This window comes from Panthera leo, chromosome B1 (genome assembly GCF_018350215.1).
Source record: "Panthera leo isolate Ple1 chromosome B1, P.leo_Ple1_pat1.1, whole genome shotgun sequence".
In the NCBI taxonomy this organism is placed as follows: domain Eukaryota; kingdom Metazoa; phylum Chordata; class Mammalia; order Carnivora; family Felidae; genus Panthera; species Panthera leo.
In genome coordinates, this window is record NC_056682.1 from 20,578,310 (window position 1) to 20,591,763 (window position 13,454).

General features: G+C 38.5%; 2 protein-coding genes across 20 annotated transcripts in view; one reads left to right on the top strand and one right to left on the bottom strand.

Moving 5' to 3' along the window:
* Positions 1 to 9,304, bottom strand: part of PCM1 (pericentriolar material 1) — an 82,221-nt gene extending 72,917 nt beyond the window's left edge. For 16 of the 18 annotated variants that reach the window (XM_042934374.1, XM_042934371.1, XM_042934370.1 and 13 more), the window contains exons 1-3: positions 9,054 to 9,304; positions 7,439 to 7,507; positions 4,250 to 4,413 (exon numbers count right to left, since the gene is read on the bottom strand). The gene's annotated coding sequence lies outside the window, so the exon portion shown is untranslated. The remainder of the gene's footprint in view (positions 1 to 4,249; positions 4,414 to 7,438; positions 7,508 to 9,053) is intronic. The other 2 variants (XM_042934360.1, XM_042934362.1) reach the window with 2 other exon arrangements.
* Positions 9,305 to 9,390: 86 nt separating this feature from the next.
* The window catches only part of FGL1 (fibrinogen like 1), a 54,084-nt gene continuing 50,020 nt past the window's right edge, over positions 9,391 to 13,454 (top strand). For both annotated transcript variants that reach the window (XM_042934380.1, XM_042934381.1), the window contains exon 1: positions 9,391 to 9,808. The gene's annotated coding sequence lies outside the window, so the exon portion shown is untranslated. The remainder of the gene's footprint in view (positions 9,809 to 13,454) is intronic.

The following is a 13,454-nucleotide window of genomic DNA, read 5'->3' on the forward strand; positions in this document are numbered from 1 at the left end:
GAGATTTAACAGCATTTCTTAACCAGGATTCTTCACCTCAAACACAAAACACAGAAAAATTATTTAAGTGCCAATTCTCAATTCTCCCAAGGCTGGTACCTACCCAGTACCAGTCCAGACACAGAAGAAAAATAAATTCTCAGTAAACAATGGATGCCTTAGAGTTTAATTCTCTTACAAGTGAAAAAGGCTGCCTTATACCATAACACCAAGGCAGTATCTAAGTAGATTAAATATAGATCGGGAAGATAAAAATCAGACAGACAGACAAGCAAGAAAACAGGATGGGCTTTAAAAACTGAGTTCTTACAAATATGGACTGCAGAAATAAAAAGGATTTTATTCACATAAAAGTAAATCCTAAATTTACACAGAATAAGTAGTAACTGACAAATTGGGGAAAAAATCTGAAAGAAGTATGAAATAAAATCAGTATCTTTACTATACAAAGAATTTATGGGGGGAAAAAACAAAATAAAAACATTAAATAAAAAACTCCAAGAAAAACAAGTATAAACAGGCAATCTAAAAAGAAGTCAGTAAACATAAAATGATAAAAATATTAATAATAAAGTCCAGCTGCAAATTAAAATAAGGGACTATTAAATTTGCTATATTACACATATTTCCTTTGCTGTAATCTTCCAGCAAAGGGAAACTGGAATGCTCAGTCACTATGGTGACAGCGTAAACTGGCACAACCTTTCTGGCAAGCATTTTGGCAATACTATATCAAGAACTAAAACCGAGTTTTGACCCTGTAATTCTATCTCTCCACAGCTAATATAAGAAAACAAACTTAAATGTGGGGGGAGGGAGACTATAATGCAGGAATTGTTCATTATGCTATAATTGTGATAAAACTGAAAACTAAATGCTAAACAACAAGCTGGATGCTACTGGGCAAAAGTAGCCTTCAACCATGTAATTATGAAGGCTGAAAGATATTGCCTGTGTTTATAACATCATAGAGTAAAGAAGAGGAAAACAAGCAATATGCAAAAACTGTCTATAGATTTTAAAAGACTAAGGATACATACTAAAGTGCTTGCATGAAAGCAACTGTTGGGTGTGGGGGCAAGAATGTAATCATTTTTGCTCTCCTCTCATATATTTTCAGCAATACTTTATATCGTTTTTTATACTAGAAATTTATTTAAGAACTTTACAAAATAACTGACACCCATAGAGAGGTATGTTCAGTGAACTGACAATAAAATGAAACATTCCGCAACTGCTTTTTTCTAAATGTACCAATATAATTTATAACATTAAAGAATAAGAGCTCCAAAAACTACATATGCAGTAGAGATAATACCACCTTTAAAAATACAAGAACTTTAAAATTTAAATTACAATGGAAAGTTATTAAGGCTTTTAAGTAAAAACTCTTACATATCAATGTTTTCCTAAAATAGTGTATGCTGTGCTATTAGTAGAGTAATAAAGTTTATTTAAAGATAAATTAAAAATATATCTGGAAAGACAGTATTCTACATTTTATTTTTACATTATGATGAACTCCCCCTAAAATGAAAAGCTTCTTCTAAGGATCTATTTGTAGGTTAAATGACTTTGAACACTATTAAGCTTCTAAAACAATTTAAAAACCATACATTAAAATCAGTTTGGGAAAAGTAGGTCAAATACTTTCTAAATCTTTTAAAACACCATTTACCAAATGAAGTCTATTAAATTTACAGAATAAACAACTTTGTCTACAGTTATGAGATAAAAACTCATGAGGAAAGAATATTTAATAACTTAATGATTCCAAGTGTACGTAAAAGGCACACTCCTATACAAGTATTACTATGAAGCTAAAGAAATAATTGCATGTAGATCAATTCTCAATATATTAACAGCTGATTTATCTAAGATGGTATCTCCCGCTATAAAATGTACAAAGTTGCAGGCAAGTATTTTCCTTCCTGCTAACCTCTCTGACCACATCAAAGTCATTTTTAGAAATAGATGCCTGCCTTCTAAATTTTGTTCTGTAGATACATTAGGGGTTTTATATAGTTTTTATTATTTTAAACTACGAAATGGAAAGACTTCTAATCATCAAAATACTAGGTATGAAGACAAGACCAATTCAAGTAAGCTTCCAACGGCAGAATCAATAATAGGACTTCGTGACTACTATGATGTGGAACATGGAGCAGTGAGAAAGCTATCAGAGACTGAGTCCTAGGTTTCTAGTTTGAACAACTGGGTGTATGAGGATACGTTTACAGCAACTAGAGAAAGGACAGGTTTTTGTTGAGAGAAGATGATAAATTCAGTGTTAGCAGTGCTGGGTTTGAGAAGAAATCTAGGCTGGAGACAGACTTGCAAGGCATCTAGTCAGAAAAATACCTGAAGTGGAACAGAAGGCTTGGGGAGAGGATGAAAAGGAAGACACTTAAGACGGAGACTGTAGGGACACTGATATTTAAGAGACAGGGAGGAAAAGAACACTAAAAAGGTACAAAAAAACAGGAGGGAAACGAGCGTGTGTTAGAAAAGGGGAAAGTGTATAAAGGAGAGTACTGGTAAGAATGCCAAATATTTGTCACGTTAAAAAAGTACTGAGAAGTGTCCACTTGGATTTAGCAACAAGGAGGTTACTGAAGACCTTAGAGTGAGCAATTACAGCAGGGTGGTGAGGGTCAATCCCATAAATGGAATGCATCTATTGATGGGAAGGGACAAGGATAAAAGAGGTCATTAGGTAATTTTTTTCAAGGAAATCAGTCTTTGAAGGGAAGCAGGCAGAGATGGGCATGAAGAAAGTTCTGTTAAAAGCATGTTTAAAATTTGTTGGGCAAGAACTAGTAGAGGAAGATATTGAAGATGCAGAAAAGAAAGGACATAGTGGGTGGTCTCTGAAAAAGCAGGAGCAACTGGGACCCAGGTGTAAGAAAAATGATCAGCTTAAGACAGGCAGAAAACACCTCTTTTACTGAAACCAGAGGACAGGAGGGAAAGAAGAAAGTAGATAGAGGCTGGTTAGCAGATCTGTTCATAGGAAGAGGAGGGCATCTGTAAGTGATGTGAAGTAGAAAGGACTGAGCCTTAAATGTCAGGGTGAGAGGCAGGGTCTGAGAGATTTCAGAAGAATAAAGGAGAATGACTGTGGGCAGCACTAAGGACTCAGGTGAGAGCAGGCAACATTCACTGAGAGCACCTAGCTGCAGTGTGAATGTTTTCCCAGCTGTGCTCATCAGCCTTGGCCAAAATACTCCACTGAATCCATCCAAGGTAGGATTTTGCCAGGCAGATTTCATAGAAAGACAATAAAACAGAAAAGGTGAAGAAGCCACTGGAAAACAATCAGTGCAAGGGATGGATGATGGTATGGGAAAAAGGGGGATAAAAGTAAAATTCTTCTACTTTAAAAAAAAAAATTTTTTTTTTAATGCTAATTTATTTTTGAGACAGAGACACAGAGAGACAGGGTCAGAGAGAGAGGGAGACACAGAATCCAAAGCAGGCTCCAGGCTCTGAGCTGTCAGCACAGAGCACCACACGGGGCTCAAACTCACAAACGGAAAGATCAGACCTGAGCCGAAGTGGGATGCTTGGCCGACTGAGCCACCCAGGTGCCCCTTTAATATTTAAAAAAAAAAAATTTTTTTTTAATAAAATTCTTCTACTTTAAACAAGCACTTCCACCCATCCTATGACCTACTAAACTAAGTTGCAACGAATAAATTTCATTTAGCTATTTTTTGACATTTTGGTTATTTTTGCTAAGGTATCATTTGGACTATTTAGAGCTTTTTTGGCTCCCTTATCTTGCAAAGATATGAAATGCAAAAATACTATGGCAATTCATAAACTTTCAGTGACTGATCTTTTTGAAGAAAATCCTGTTGCAAGATTCTTAACTATACAAAATTATTTATATATACATATATATAATTACAGTATTAGTTACCACATAAATACCTATGACTGACCTAAGGTTAACCTTTGAAATAAGAATATAAAGAAGAAATTAATCAGCTGAAGAAAAAAAATTATTTTTCTAAAATCTTCAAATTCAGATATCATCTCTGACATAGCATTAAATCACTCCTAACCATCTCTGGAAATACCTTCTTGAAAACTGTAATTATTTTAGAAATATAGGAAGTACAGTTTTTTTCTAAATATTTACTTGGAGTCACAAAATAACCAAAAGTGGTACTTTATATATTTGTACAAGTTTTTCTAAAGGTTGCATTATTTGGGGTATTTCTTTTACTAATTATAAAAATACCTGGTACACTGTTCTGAAAGTCTTCATACAGTGTCCAATTGTACTAAGCACTTTTAATGGAAACGGAGAAGAAAATGCTTAAGTATTTGGTATTATGTGTTGTTTAATCAGTTTCATTTGAGGAATTTCTCAATTTCTTCTCCATACTTAAGATGGTCAAGTACCTAAAAAAAAAAAAAAAAAAAAAAAAAATCACACAGGATCTTTTCCACAGAACTTTCAATTTGATATTTTCTTAAAATTTCCATAATTTTCTAGAATTTAAAATATCTTCTGTAATTACCCTCTTCAAATTAAAAAAAAAAACTTAAGATATTGGGGGAAAGGGGATAAAAAGACTACAACAAAATATAACAATTTGAATCAACAAAAACTTTATTACACTTCACTATGTACTAGGTATTGCATCAAGTCTATTTTATGGTATAGTTGTTCTGCACAGAACATTTCACATCAACAAAATATACCCTTGCTCAGAGAACTGAGAACAGAGGTCAGTTAAATTCTGCTTGCTAAATCCTCTCCCTCCCTACAATTTATACTCAAAATCTATCACTTCCTTGTCATGGATTACATATAACACCCAAATAATCTGTAGGCCCTGCTACCACCATCAACCTGCAATCTCAGTCTTCACTGCCAACTCCATATTCATTGGTAACAGCTTTCTGTCATCCCTTTCCACTGGACCATTACAAACAAACTCCCTACATCTTCCCTTTCTTCCCAAATAGTCCTACTTCTTCTGCTTCAACAAAATCCCAAGTCCCTCTAAAAGCACTATTTCCTTAGAAATCTTTTCTAAAAGGAGTACTACTCTTCCTGGTCTTCCAGACTCATGAGGAAAGGATCACATTTGCAAACCATTCTTATTTAATGCTTAACCTTCCTCTTTTGAACAAATTAGTCATCAAAAATATCACTCTCCCATACTTGGACACCACTTCCTATTGTCCTCCTCAAGACAATCTTGCACTTTTCTTGGTAACAAGTGGCTCATGGTTTCACTCTCCACCTCATTTCCTGCTTTCCTGATTTTTCTAAGACTGTGGCTTGAGACCCAACGTCCATCTCATCTTCTCTATTCCAATGCCTTTTTCACTCTGGACTGATAATTTGTTCAAGATCCTCAAGTTCTGAAATCCCTCCTTCTGATCCTGAATCCTTGCATTCTACTTCTCTCACTTGCCCGTTCCTGCAGAACCCGCTCTAAACCCTGCTGCAAACTTCCAGTCCCTTGGTCATTCTTTTAAGAATCCATTAACTTCTTGCTTCCTTACTCAACCCCAAACACAAACCCAAGTAACCCATTCCAAAAATGCCTTGCAAGGATCTTTGACTTCCTCACCTACTTGCTCATTCTATCAATTAGTGATAAAACCCAGTACCTGCTCTCTTTGCTTCTACTCATAAACTGTCTGACGGCAGGGAAAGTTATAAAATGGCTCTGGCTATGTACACTATTAAGATACACTATATTACACTATACAAACACAAATACACACTTTCAAAATGTAGGTTTACTCCATGAAATAAGGTACCTCGTCTGTTTCTCACTGCCATATCTCCGGTACTTTACTGTCATTAAGTCACACACTGTAGGCATTCAATTAAATTTGTAAGATGAATGTATTGCTATGTACTCTGTTGGCTTCTTAATGAATTCCCTAGTGCGATTATTCCAAGCACTTTTTCTATTTTTCCCAAGTGTCAAATACACTTGTCTCCTTTACAAATGGCCCAATCCTCTAATGAGGAAACCAAAGGTCTTCTAACATGAGTTAACAGAATTGCCCTACATTTTTATTCCATCTTATCCATCTTCCCTAACATGTTAAAAAGAAAATTGTCTTATAACTGGTTTTATAGTTCTTTTTATTTACTAAATGCCTAGTATATCACTCTAGTGTTAAAGAATAACACATTCACGGGACACCTGGGGTGGCTCAGTCGGTTGAGTGTCCGACTTTGGCTCAGGTCATGATCTCGAGGTTCATGGGTTCAAGCCCCGCATCCAGCTCTGAGCTGACAGCCCAGCGCCCGGAGCCTGCTTCGGATTCTGTGTCTCCTCTCTCTCTCTCTGCCCCTTCCCTGCTTGTCCTCTGTCTCTCTCTCTCTCTGTCTCTCTCAAAAAAAACATTAAAAAATTTTTTTAATTAAAAAAAAGAAATGCACACTCACATTTGACCTTTCCTGAGTTCAATTTTTCTTGTCCTATTAGTCTCCCAATTAACAAAAATACTGAGAATACTAATAAAGATACAAGTCAACTGCCAATCTGTATTTTCTCACTATAGTTGGTTTAGATCATAAGGGAGCTAAGGACGTATCTGCTTTCCTGGAAAGCAAGGATATATTCTATTTTGAAAATGGGTTGTCTTACAATTTCAACAATGGAATTAAATTCAGACTCTGACATTTTTCTTAAAAGGGCAATTATTTCTAAAATGCTTTTTAAGAAAAATTTCTTCTGACCCTCATCCTTTAGTCATTTAATTTCTAAACTGTCCTTAGGAAACAATTACTTAACTTTTCCTAAGTGAACTTTCATTGACTTTTTTTTTTTTTTTTTTTTTGCAGAGAATATCTTTAAGAGATATTTAAGATATTTTTAAGAGATATTTTTAATATCTTTAAGAGATATTTAAGAGATCAGAGAATATCTTTAAATAACCAGCATCTGACAATGCACTGAGCATAGAAACTAACATTTAAAGTACTTTTAGACCCCTAAAAAAAAAAAAAAAAGCAAAACTTCAGCCAAGAGTAAATATCACAAGCCTAAATAAGTAGAGGAATTTGTGAATAAAAAATAGAAAATCAATTAATAGAAAAGTTATAGAAAATGACTTAAGATTAAGTGGATTTGGAAAGAGAGGCTATCCAATAGCTGTTACAGGACAAATTCAAACACAAATGGGCTGAAGAAATTCTGTGAAGACAAAGACATTTCAAAAGGCAGTGCTTCAACTATTCCACTATTTAGTAATTAGGAATAACATGGCTCTTTTCTGGCAAAAGTATGGAGGCAGACCAGAGTGGCATGCCAAAAAACAAGGCAAACAGGGCAGCAAACGCAGAATGTCTGTTTACTAAGTAGAGAGGAACCTCAACCATGCAGCAGTCTCCGCTATATAGTCTTCAACTATAACACAAAGGACGATGACCTACATAATTAGGTCAAATTACCTGTTTAAAACTAGTTTTAAAGCTCAGAAACGGCTCCTTCTCTGCTTCACACTTCAAAGCTGTTGCCTGCTTGTGATTTAAAACAAAAAAAGTCACTTTAGTAAATTCTTTACTTACACTATAAGGTACAGAATAACAAATACTATATTTATAGCCTAAAACATGTTTAGAAAAATGAACAGAAAAGGAAAAATCCAACTTAGCAATATTTTAGACTGGTTACCTTAATCCTCTTGGAAAACTATGATATACTTAAATGATTAAATCTTCCAAACAACAATGTGGTACATTAATATCTACTTTGGTACATAATGAAAATGATTACCCTAATTTTCATGTAAACATCCAAGCCAAAATCAAGTCATTAACTTTCTGCCATTGAAACTATTCTAGAGCTTTGCATTTCCAATGATGAAAAAAGGTTTACTTGAAAGCTAGCTACTTAAAAGAAAATAGCCTTGTCACGATATACACACATGTTTACCTTCTGTTCAAAAACTCCTTATAATGGTTTCCAGGACTCTCACCAGGAAGGTGATAGGGAAAGAAAAGAGCAGGTGCACGCGAAGCTCTCTAACACCCACTCCGGTAACCAGAGAATACCAGAAGGCGGAGTCTGGAAAGCAGTTATGAGGCGGGGGTGATAGGGGCGCCCAGAAAGCCCGCTTCTTCCAGCGCCAAATTACGATCCGTTACTCATAAGGCACATGACACAGACCTCAAACCGGTGAAAAAAGGGGGGAAAATAATAAAGAAAAAAAAAGGAAAAAATCAGAGAAGACGAGCTCCCGAGAAGTGAGCCGCAGGATGAAAAGTTTGGATGACCCGCCTCCCTAGCAGGGCCTACTATCCAATCCCCAAACACCATTTCTGCAAAGCAAGCAATGTTTCCCGAATCCCACTTGGCATTTAGTTTTCCCCATCTTAGGCCCTTTCTAACTGGACGTGCAGAAGGGAAACAATGCGGGGGGGGGGGGGGGGCGCGGGGAGCTGCTAAATTAACATTCCTCTCACAAGTATAAACCACCTCTTTGCCAAAGTCAGGAAAGCCTCCCCACCCCACCCCTAGCCTTTTTGCTCTAATACCCAAGACAGCAAAAATCCGCTGCTCAAAAATCCCAACCCGAAAGTCGCGTCGCTCCGCACCTGGCCTTCGGCACCCAAAATTCTGGACATCGAGAGCGTCACACGATGGAATTTGGGAGTGGGGTGGGAGGGGGCGCAGCCACGTACACTAAGGCCACTAAGGCCCCTAGCTGAGGAGAACTCGAGCCCTGTCCCTGGCAACCAAACCACAGCCCCCGCTCCGCTTCCTCCACTTGCAAGGGACGTTCCGTAGCACCCGAGACGCAGGGCGGCCCCCCTCTCCGGAGCCAGAAAATGAGAGGGGCGCGGAGGCAAGAAGGGGGCTCGGCAGTCGCTAACGCGTCCCTAGGTGCTCACCCGGAGATCGCGGCGTTTGGTCCGGGGAAAGGGGCGTGAAGACCCAGGAACCCACAGAGAGGTGTGGGCCCGAGTCCAGGGCCTACAGGGTCAAGTGTCCCAGAGCCGTTGCTCTCCCGCCCCTGCGCCGCGCTGCCCTCGGTTGCCAAGGGCTGGGGACGCGCAGCATTACCTGTAAACGAAGCAGCCCCTCCTGCCAAGGGTGGAGTGGCGGCCAGGCCCTGCGACCCGCCACCGGCAGGGGTCCTCCCTCAGAGACCAGAGCAGGGAGCGCCCACAAGTTCCCTGGCTGCCTAGGGCCCAATGGCCGCCTTCTCTACCTTAGCTAGTCGGCGCCAACCGCCGCAGCCACCGCCATCTTAGGATCTCATTGTGGTGGGAGAAGAGGGGCGGGGGGACTGCAGAGGGGGCAACGGGCCGTGAGACTGCGCCGTCTCCTCGGCAACGGCCGCGCGGGGGCGAGAATTCGCCCGGGCGGGAGCCGCAGTGCGATCGACGCTCTAGGCTGGAGTCATGTGACCGCCGAAGTCTTTGGTGTCACCTCGGGCTCTTTAGCCTGGCGGTGACTATACGAACAACCAGAGACTACATATCCCAGAATACCAACTGGATCCTGGTTTATGAGCCCCCCCCCCCCCCCCGCACCTCCTCCACGAGAGGGATAACTACAAATCCCGGCATGCTGTGAGATCCCGGCGCTGCTCTGTGATTGGGAGGCTCCGGGCCTGTGCGGAAGTAGATTGAGCCCCCTCCTTAGCTGGAAAACCGGAACCTCGTTCTGGTTTTTCGTGTGAGTGCCTGCTCCGGACTCTAGCCGGAAAGAGGAGAAAAGACGAAAGTCGTTCCTCTGTCCCCTGTCCACCTACATCCGAGTTACTAAGAGATGGAAACAGAAGGGCCTTTACGATGTAGTCCTGATTTTACACGGTAGGCATTAATCATGGGAAGTTAATTGGCCAAACCACTTAACTGTATATAGCTAGTCAGCGGGAGAATCCTAAATGTTAGTAATGAACACCACCTTGGACTAATGTCCCAGTGTTTGCTTGGAAGAACCAGATGATTTCAATCAAAATTTAGTAGGAGGAAATTTCGCTTAAAACTAGTGTCTGAATTCTCTTTTTATTGATGCTCCTATCTCAACGGTACCTCTATCGAGAATGAATTGATAGGTTCTCCGTAAAAGTTCGTAATTCAACTGAGTGAATTCTAAGATCTAATTGGCTGTATTCAATTCATGAATTGAGCAGCATCCCATGTACCAAATAGAAAGGAGATCTATTGGAGCGGTAGAAAAGGAAAGTTTTTTTAAAGGCAGAAGGGGTGGAAAAAGGAAATTATTAGCAAAAGGTGCATTGTTTCTGGCAAGGTTGCCTTCCTATGTAGGATAGAAAGGCCTACCAGATGGATTACTAACCTGTTGACCAAGTAATTCCAGGTTGACTGGTTAAAGGTTACATTTCTGGGGTGTTGAAACTGCAGTCAGGTTAGGTATTAGGTCTTGGTTTTCTGATTTGGGGGTTGGCACTCATGATTCTATTGGGGGCCTGCTGTTTCCTTCTTAACATTCAACACATACGCACGAAAAATATGGTGACTTTTAAGGCCTTCAGTGTCCCTCTCTGAAAACTTAAAACACCTTCAGTTTTACTTGAGTGCAAGGGCATTCTATTTTTAGACAGTTTGTGAGATGGGTTTGTTTTAAGCAAAATAGAAGGAGAAGGAATAGACATTTAGGTTCCAACAAGTTGTTCTCATAACCAACAGAAATTGTTCAACAGCCAATTAATAGAACCATATCTCAATACATAATTCAGGTAAATAAAGCTCTTCCTGAAACTATACCCAGGCTCAGTCTCATTGCTATGAGACTTTATTTGTCATATATGTTTTAATACATTCTGTGTGTCTAACATTGATAATTATTTAGGTAACACATAGTCCCTGCTCTTGAAGGGCTCATGTTTTAGTGAATGATGGAAAAATAGGATGTATAAATAAATTCTGTCTTGTAAGAATACAAAATGCTGTGGGCATCCAAAGGACAGCATGCCCTAGGCCCCATTTTAATTCCCCCACTCTAAGATCTTGGGCAAATTATTTATCCTTTCCTCAATTGCCCCATCTATAAAATGAAAGGGAGGCAGTCATGTTGCCTACCTTGTGGGGATTTTTTTTTTCAAGTAATGTTTATTTTGTACAAGGCCCAAGTGAAACATTTTCTCTGTTGTGATTTTCGTAATTTTCCCAACTATCCTGAAGAGATTGATTCTGCATTCTTTCCATTTTACAAGCAAGAATTTAAGTAAATTACCAAAATTCTGACAGCTCCAAGTGGTAGAGCCTTGGTGAAAGTGAGGTCTACTGTACTCTTTGGAGGGATTTTTTGGTTAACTAAGAGAATGAGTGGAAAAAATTACTGGCACATGGTAAGGCGCCAAAACATTAGTTGTCATTATTATTATCACTATCATCATTTTGTTTTTATACATGTTTTTATTTTTAAATATGTAGAAGTTACTCTCATTAAAACCATTCAAATGAATTTAAAAGCATTACTGAAATCAACATTGTCATTATGCCTTTTAAATTTATGGTCTCTAAAAAATGTCAAAATACTATTATGCCTGTTTAGTGAGGGGAGTAGTCTGAGAAATTTTTGTGTTTAAAAGACACGCTCCGGGGCGCAGGTCATGATCTCGCGGTCTGTGGGTTTGAGCCCCGCATTGGGCTCTGTGCTGACAGCTCAGAGCCTGGAGCCTGCTTCGGATTTCTGTCTCCCTCTCTCTCTGCCCCTCCCCTGCTCATGCCCTGTCTCTCTCTCTGTCAAAAATAAATAAACATTAAAAAAAATTTTTTTAATAAAAAAATAAGAGACCCTCCAACTCAAATATGAGCAGAGAACAGAGGAAAGAAAAAAAACCTGAAAAACTATAAAATTATTCCAGACTTCCAAAAACTTAACATCTAATTCAGAAAATAAACCTAGTGCAAATGAATCGATTTAGTATCAGTAGTGTATGAATATGGCAAATAAATGATACAGACAGTAAGTGCTTTGGGAATTCAGAGAGATAATATTGATATATTGCTTCGAAGATAATGATGGCTCCAGGATTTCTGTGTAGAATGAAATTAGGGGCAACAGTCTGGGGGAAATGTAGATGGGGGACATGTGTGGCCTCTCAGAGATAACACATTGAAACTGTATCTCAGTTTCCCACATTTATGAACAACTTAATACACATATTAAACATGAGAGAGGGGGCATAAGCGGAAAGGGGCACATTTCAACCACATAGTACAACCAGAATTAGTGATGCGTAATGCAGAAACCAGCCTGGGTGAAGTAGAGGATTCTTACGGGTTGCGGAATGCAGAGGCAAGAGAGGATAGCCAAGACTGATGAACAGGTATCTGTATGTTTGCTACAGACCGTAGAAAATCTTAACTATCAATCTGAAGAGAATGAGCTTTGTTCTGTAGATAGTGGAAAATCGCAGTGAGGCTTTGGAAAAAACAATGATATAATGAAGTAGTTATTTAAAGAATTTAATCTAGTGGCAACGTTTAGAACAGGCTAGAGGGAGGAGCAGAGCAACAGGCTCGGCGGGTGTTAGCTGGCATGAAGTAATTAAGGCCTGGCCTAAGGTAGTAGCAAAATGAATCAAGTCAAGGAGTTGGATTCTGATGGCGAACTAAGTCAGTTGTCATGCTGTGTAAAATGGCATTTTTTTCTGTTTTTTTCATCTGCCATCTGACACTGACCAGGGGGTGCTTACAGTGTAACATTTTGTGCTATCTCATTTATCTCCTTAATGTGTTCAGTGTTCTCTATCCACAGATGGATTTACGTATGGTGAGAGCAAAAACCCTGCCTTTGGGAGTTCTTTATATCCCAAATGCCTTGCAGAGTTCATTTACTGTATTTTGATATTCACTAATTTGGCCTTGGAAAAGAACTGTTTTCGCAGTACCTAATTTTAACCTGCAGGTGGTGATAGAACTTAAAGGAAAAAAATCTTTAGTGGCCACCCTTCTATTATACTGAATTTTATGATTCTTTTTATATGTGATTTTTTATACACCCAAAAGAATATATGACATTTATGTAAATTATAAAGTACAATAACAAAAGAAACACCCAAGAACACACTACCTAATCTAAAACATAGAATATAATCAATCTATTTAAGGACCCCTGTGCTTTTCTCCAAACTCATTCCCCTTTGCAAACATAAATATTATTCTGTATGATCTTGGTGCTATCATTCCTTCGTTTTTTCATATAGCTATATGTATATATCCCCAAATAATATATTGTTTAGTTTCACTGTTTTCAAACCTTATATAAATGGTATCATACTGAATATATTCTTGCTTGACTTGCTTTTTTGTTCATTGTTTCTGAGATTCATCCATGTTGGTGAGTGGAAACACGTCTTAAGAGCAGAATGTAAAATTAATTTTGGAATATTTCTAAGTTTGAACATAAATGATTTTATCTTTACTCTTCATACTAGATTTGTGGGTTCAATGGTTGAAGAAATTGTATAAACAAGGGATCACTTGA